A 6,127-nucleotide genomic window follows, 5' to 3' on the forward strand; every position below is an offset into this window, starting at 1 on the left:
GTATATAGAAATTTAAAAAGAAATCAAGTGAGAATTCTAGAAATGTTTAAAAACATGCTAAACAGAGAAGAAGAATTTATTTGATAAGTTTTCTGCTGAATGACTTATCAACAGTCTGGATATAGCAGTGAAAGGAATTGTTGAACTTTAAGTTGGACCAATGCAAATTATCCAAACTAAAAAAGAAAAAAAAATGAAGAAACAATAATAGCAAGAGAATAGAATATTCAGTAGCCATAGAATAATATCAAATAATCTAACATACATATAATTGAGGTTTTATGAGGAGAAGAAAGAGACTATGGCACAGAATATATTCAAAAAGATAATAGTAAATAATATTCCAAAATGAATGAAAGAGAGCAAACAGCAGATTTAAAAAGCCAGGGTTTAAAGCAGAAGAAATAATTTAAAAAAATACTTGGGCACATCAAAGCTAAACTTCTGAAAACCAAATATGAAGATAAAATCTTAAAAGCATCCAAAGGAAAAAAAAAAAACAAACACACGATTACATATGGAAAACCAAAGATAAGAATGTCAGCAATCTTCTTGTAAGAGACTAAATAAGGCAGAAAGCAATAAATCAATATCTTTAAAGTACAAGAAAAAAAACTGTTAACTCACTCAAAATTTTATACCCTACAAAACTATCTTTTAGCAATGAAAATAAAATAGAATACTTTTTAAGTAGACAAAAGATGAGAAAATTCATTGGCAGTGAAGTTTTGTACTATAAGAAATGATAAAGTTTTATAGGCAGAAGGATTGTGATACATGATAAATATCTGGATCTATACAAAATATTGATAAAATGTTCTAAATAGTAAAGATGTGAGAATATAAAAATTCATTTAAAAATACTTCTGAAAGATAATTGAGTGAAGAAAAATAGTAACAGTACAGTGGTCAGACTGTAACATAATTAGGAGTAAAACATAACAAAATAATAGCACAAAGAATTAGTGGAAGGAAGTGATGTGTGGCTGTTAAACCATATTGAAATGATATATTCCTAAAATTTAGACTGTAAGAACTTAAACATGTATATGGTAAATCCTAGAAAAATAGTAAAAACAATTCAGAAAGCTCTGTCTTATAGGCCAATAGTGATGATAGAATTGAATAATTAAAATGCCCACTTAACACAAAAGGATAGTAGAAAAAGGAAGAGAAAAAGAATATATAGATACTAATGCGATGGAGCCTGGTGGACGGAAGTGGCTGTTGGAGGCTTTAAGTTTGCCACAGTTTACAAGGCCAGAGATAAGAATACCAACCAAATTGTCGCCATTACTAAAATCAGACTTGGACATAGATCAGAAGCTAAAGATGGTATAAGCGGAACAGCCTTAAGAGAGATACAATATTACAGGAGCTAAGTCATCCAAATATAATTGGTCTCCTTGATGCTTTTGGACATAAATCTAATATTAGCCTTGTCTTTGGTTTTATGGAAACTGATCTAGAGGTTATAATAAAGGATAATAGTCTTGTGCTGACACCATCACACATCAAAGCCTGCATGTTGATGACTCTTCAAGGATTAGAATATTTACATCAACATTGGATCCTACATAGGGATCTAAAACCAAACAACTTGTTGCTAGATGAAAATGGAGTTCTAAAACTGGCAGATTTTGGCCTGGCCAAATCATTTGGGAACCCCAGTAGTGCTTATACACATCAGGTTGCAACCAGGTGGTATCGGGCCCCTGAGTTACTATTTGGAGCTAGGATGTATGGTGTGAGTGTGGACATGTGGGCTGTTGGCTGTATATTGGTAGAGTTGCTTCTAAGGGTTCCTTTTTTCGTCAGGAGATTCAGACCTTGATCAACTAACAAGAATATTTGGGTACACCAACTGAGGAACAGTGGCCGGACATGTGTAGTCTTCCAGATTATGTGACATTTAATAGTTTCCCTGGAATCCCGTTGCATCACATCTTCAGTGCAGCAGGAGATGACTTACTAGATCTCATACAAGGCTTATTCTTATTTGATCCATGTGCTCGAATTACGGCCACGCAGCCACTGAAAATGAAGTATTTCAGTAATCAGCCAGGGCCAACACCTGGATGTCAGCTACCAAGACCCAACTGTCCAGTGGAAACCTTAAAGGAGCAATCAAATCCGGCTTTGGCAACAAAAAGGAAAAGAACAGAGGCCTTGGAACAGGGAGGATTGCCCAAGAAACTAATTTTTTAAAAAGAACACTGGACAACATTTTACTACTGAAGGAAATAGTCAAAAAGGCAAATAATGGAAAAATAGTAAACATTGAGTAAATGCTGTAGAAGTGAATTTGTAAATATTCTACACATGTAAAATATATAAAACTATGGGTTATTTTTATTAAATGTATCTTAAAATAAAAAAAGAATATATATAGCACACATTTGTAAAAACAAATCGGTAAATTTAAAGCCAATCATATTGGTAACTATATTAAATGTAAATTGTGTAAATTTGTCAGTTAAGAGCTAGCTATTGCCAAATTGAATTAACAAGAGCAAGACAAGTATATTCTATCTACAAGAATCTCACTTTAAGTATATAGCTATAGATACATTCAAAATTAAAGGATGGAGAAAGGTATACCATGTAAACACTTGTCAAAAGAAGCTGAAGTAGGTATATTAGCATTACATAAATTAGACTTGAGAACAGGAAAGATTACAAGAGATGTAAAGGGATATTACATAGTAATGAAGGGATAATTTAATCTAGGAAAAATAGCAATTCTATATGTATATTTTTCTAATGATAGAGTTTCAAAATATATAAATAACTGATAGAACTGAAAGGATAAAGGGGACAAATCTGCAATTATAGTTGGAAAACTCAAAATTCCTGTTTTTATAAATAATACATGTGGACAAAAAATCAGTTAGAAGACTTAGAATGTACTGTCAACCACTTTTACTTCATTTACTTCATTGGTAAAATATTAGAATATTTTCCATAGACTATTTTCCAACAAACAATAGGAAAAATTCTTTAAAGTTTACATGGAACTACTTAGTGTAGTTAACATTAAGATAGAGTATTTTCTGTGCCATTAATAATGCTTCAAATATTAAAAATTGAAATCACCAGGTGCAGTGGCTCATGCCTGTAATCCCAGCACTTTGGGAGGCTGAGGCAGGCAGATCATGAGGTCAGGCATTCAAAACCAGCCTGGCCAACATGATGAAACCCCATCTCTACTAAAAATACAAAAGTTACTCAGGCGTGGTGGTGAGCACCTGTAGTCTCAGCTACTTGGAAGGCTGAGGCAGGAGAATCGCTTGAACCTGGGAGGCGGAACTTGCTCTGAGCCCAGATCTGGCCACTGCACTTCAGCCTGGGTGACAGAGTGAGACTGTCTCAACAACAGCAACACAAAATTAAAATCATACAAAATACATATTCAGACCAAAATAAAATCAAACTAGAATTTGATATCAGAAAGATACCTGGAAAATCCCTAAATATTTGGAAATTAAACAAAATATTAAACATTGCATAGGTCAAAAAAATCACAGAAAAATTAAAACATATTTTGAATGGAATGAAAATAAAGCATATTAAATTTGGGGTAACATAACCGAAGAGCTGCTTAATTGCAAATGTATAAAATCAAATGCTTATATTAGAAAATATTTTAAAAGGGCTAAAACTAATAATCTAACCTCCATTTAAGACTCTGTAAAAACAAGGGTAAATTAAAACTAAACAAACAGAAGGAAGAAAACCAATAGGAAAAAATAATAAAACTACAAGCTGCTTGTCTGAAAAGATTATTAACATTGGTAAGCTTTTAGACAGACTAAGTAAAAAAGAGAAACGATAGAAATGGCCAATATCAGAAATAAAAGAGGTTTCATTACTACAGAACCTATGGACATTAAAAAGGTAAAGAGGAAATATAAACAAGTTTATGGTCATAAATTCAATGTTAGATAAAAGAGAAAAAAGTTCTTAAAAGTTAGAAGCTTCCAAATATCACTCAAGAAGAAATAGATAACCTTAATATTTCTGTGTCTATAAAAGACATAGAACTTAAAAAACCTTTCAACAAAGTTCTGGGCCCACACGACTTGACAGGTAAATTCTACTAAACGTTTAAGGAAGAAATAACACAAAATTTATGCAAACTCTTCCAGAAAAACAAGAGCAAATAAACCTCCCAATTCATTTTATCAAGTTAATATTATCTGATATCCTGATACAAAAATTATACAAATACATTATAGGATAAGAAGACCACAGAACAGTATCTCTCATAAATATAGAAAAAAATGCTTAATAAAGTATTAGTCAAATCTTGTGATATAAAAAAGAGTAGTACGTAATTATCAATCTAGGTGTATCCCAAGAATGCAAGGTTGGTTGAACCTTTAAATAGCAGATGGCATAATTTACTATATTAAAAAGCTAAAAATAGTGATAACATTATGCTAATGGAAATAGAAATAGTATTATATTAATGGATGTAGAAAAGGATATAAAGTCAATCTATAAAAATTAGCTATATTTCTATAATAATAGCAACTAACAATTGAAAATTGAAATAAGAAAAATGCCATTCATAATAACATAAAAACCCATCACATAATTAAGAGTAAAATTATATATATATTCATATACATATGTGTGTGTATATATATATATATACACATATTTATGTATATATAGAAAGAGATAAATGCAAGGCTATTATACTAAAAATCACAAACATTATGCAGCAAAATAAAGACATAAATCACTGGAGAGAAATATTGTTGTTATGGATCAGAAGATTCAATATTGATATAATCCCAATTATCTCCAAATCCATCAAACTTCAATTGGGCATTTTCTTGGTAGAAATTGACAAGATGATTCCAAAATTAACATGAAAATTAAAGGACCTAGATTAACCCAAATAATTTTAAATATACAAAAATTTAGAGGTCGCACACTATCTGATTTCAAAACTTGCTGTAAAGTTAACCTAAATGACACAGGGTAGTGTTTATTTAAGGATAAATGTATTGAGCAATGGAATAGAATTGAAGCCAGAAGTAGATCCACACATATATGGTTAACTGATTCTTTATAAAGGTGCCAAAGTAATTTATTGGAAAATGAGTAGTTTTTTTTAACACATAGGATTGAAATAACTGGAATCTAGGTGTTACATAATGAAATTCAACACCTATCTCACACCATATTAAGAAAATGAGATTGAAATAGATTGTAAGCCTTAATGAAAATTCTAAAACTTAAAAAAACTCTACATAAGAAAACATAAGAGAAAATCTTTTCTGCCTTAAGTTCATCAGAGATTTCCTAGATAGGACACACCCACAGACAGACACACAGACACACACACACACACACAACCATAAATTACAAAAGGAAAATTAATAAGTTGGACTTTACATAATGAAAACATTTGTTTTTTGAATGACACTATTTAAATAGTGAAATTCATGCTATAGACTGGGAAAAATATTTGCAAAACTCATCTTTTGAAAGACTTGTATCCAGAATACATAATACAATCTTACAACTCAATAATGAGACAAACATCCCATAAAAAAGCAAAAAGACTTGACACTTCATCAAAGAAAATATACAACTGTCAAATAAGCTCATGAAAAGGGACTGAACATTATTATTCATTGAGAAAATGCAAACTAAAACCACAGTAAGATACAGCTATGTACCTATTAACTTGCCTGAAATTAACATGAAAATAAGTATTGGCAAGATTGTAGAACTATGGGAATCCAGAGCTAATGCAAAACGGTATGGCCATTTTGAAAAACCGTTTGGTAGTGTCTCGTAAAGTTAAATATATATCTGTCATATAAACCAGAAATCCTGTGCCTAGAAAAATAAAATGAAGAGCTAAGAGAAATAAGAACATGTATCTCCGCAAATATATGTATGCGAACCTAGCAATTTCATCTGTAATAGCTAAAACATGGAAATATACCAATATGCATCAAATGATGAACGGATTAACAAACATAGTACAACCACACAAAGGAATACTATTCAGCAACAAAATCAACAAATTGTTGATACATGCAAAACCATAACTAAATCTAAAAGCATTATGTTCAGTGAAATAAACGAGACACTAAATAATAGT

At 31.0% G+C, this 6,127-nt stretch overlaps 1 pseudogene across 1 annotated transcript; it reads left to right on the forward strand.

Moving 5' to 3' along the window:
• The first annotated feature begins 1,247 nt into the window (after window positions 1-1,247).
• On the forward strand, window positions 1,248-2,347 carry LOC117095393 (annotated as a pseudogene). Its single transcript, XR_004441953.1, has one exon. The product of XR_004441953.1 is annotated as a cyclin-dependent kinase 7-like (transcript).
• The last annotated feature ends 3,780 nt before the right edge of the window (window positions 2,348-6,127 follow it).

The sequence above is a fragment of the Trachypithecus francoisi genome, unplaced genomic scaffold (genome assembly GCF_009764315.1).
Source record: "Trachypithecus francoisi isolate TF-2019V2 unplaced genomic scaffold, Tfra_2.0 Lachesis_group13, whole genome shotgun sequence".
NCBI classification, from domain to species: domain Eukaryota; kingdom Metazoa; phylum Chordata; class Mammalia; order Primates; family Cercopithecidae; genus Trachypithecus; species Trachypithecus francoisi.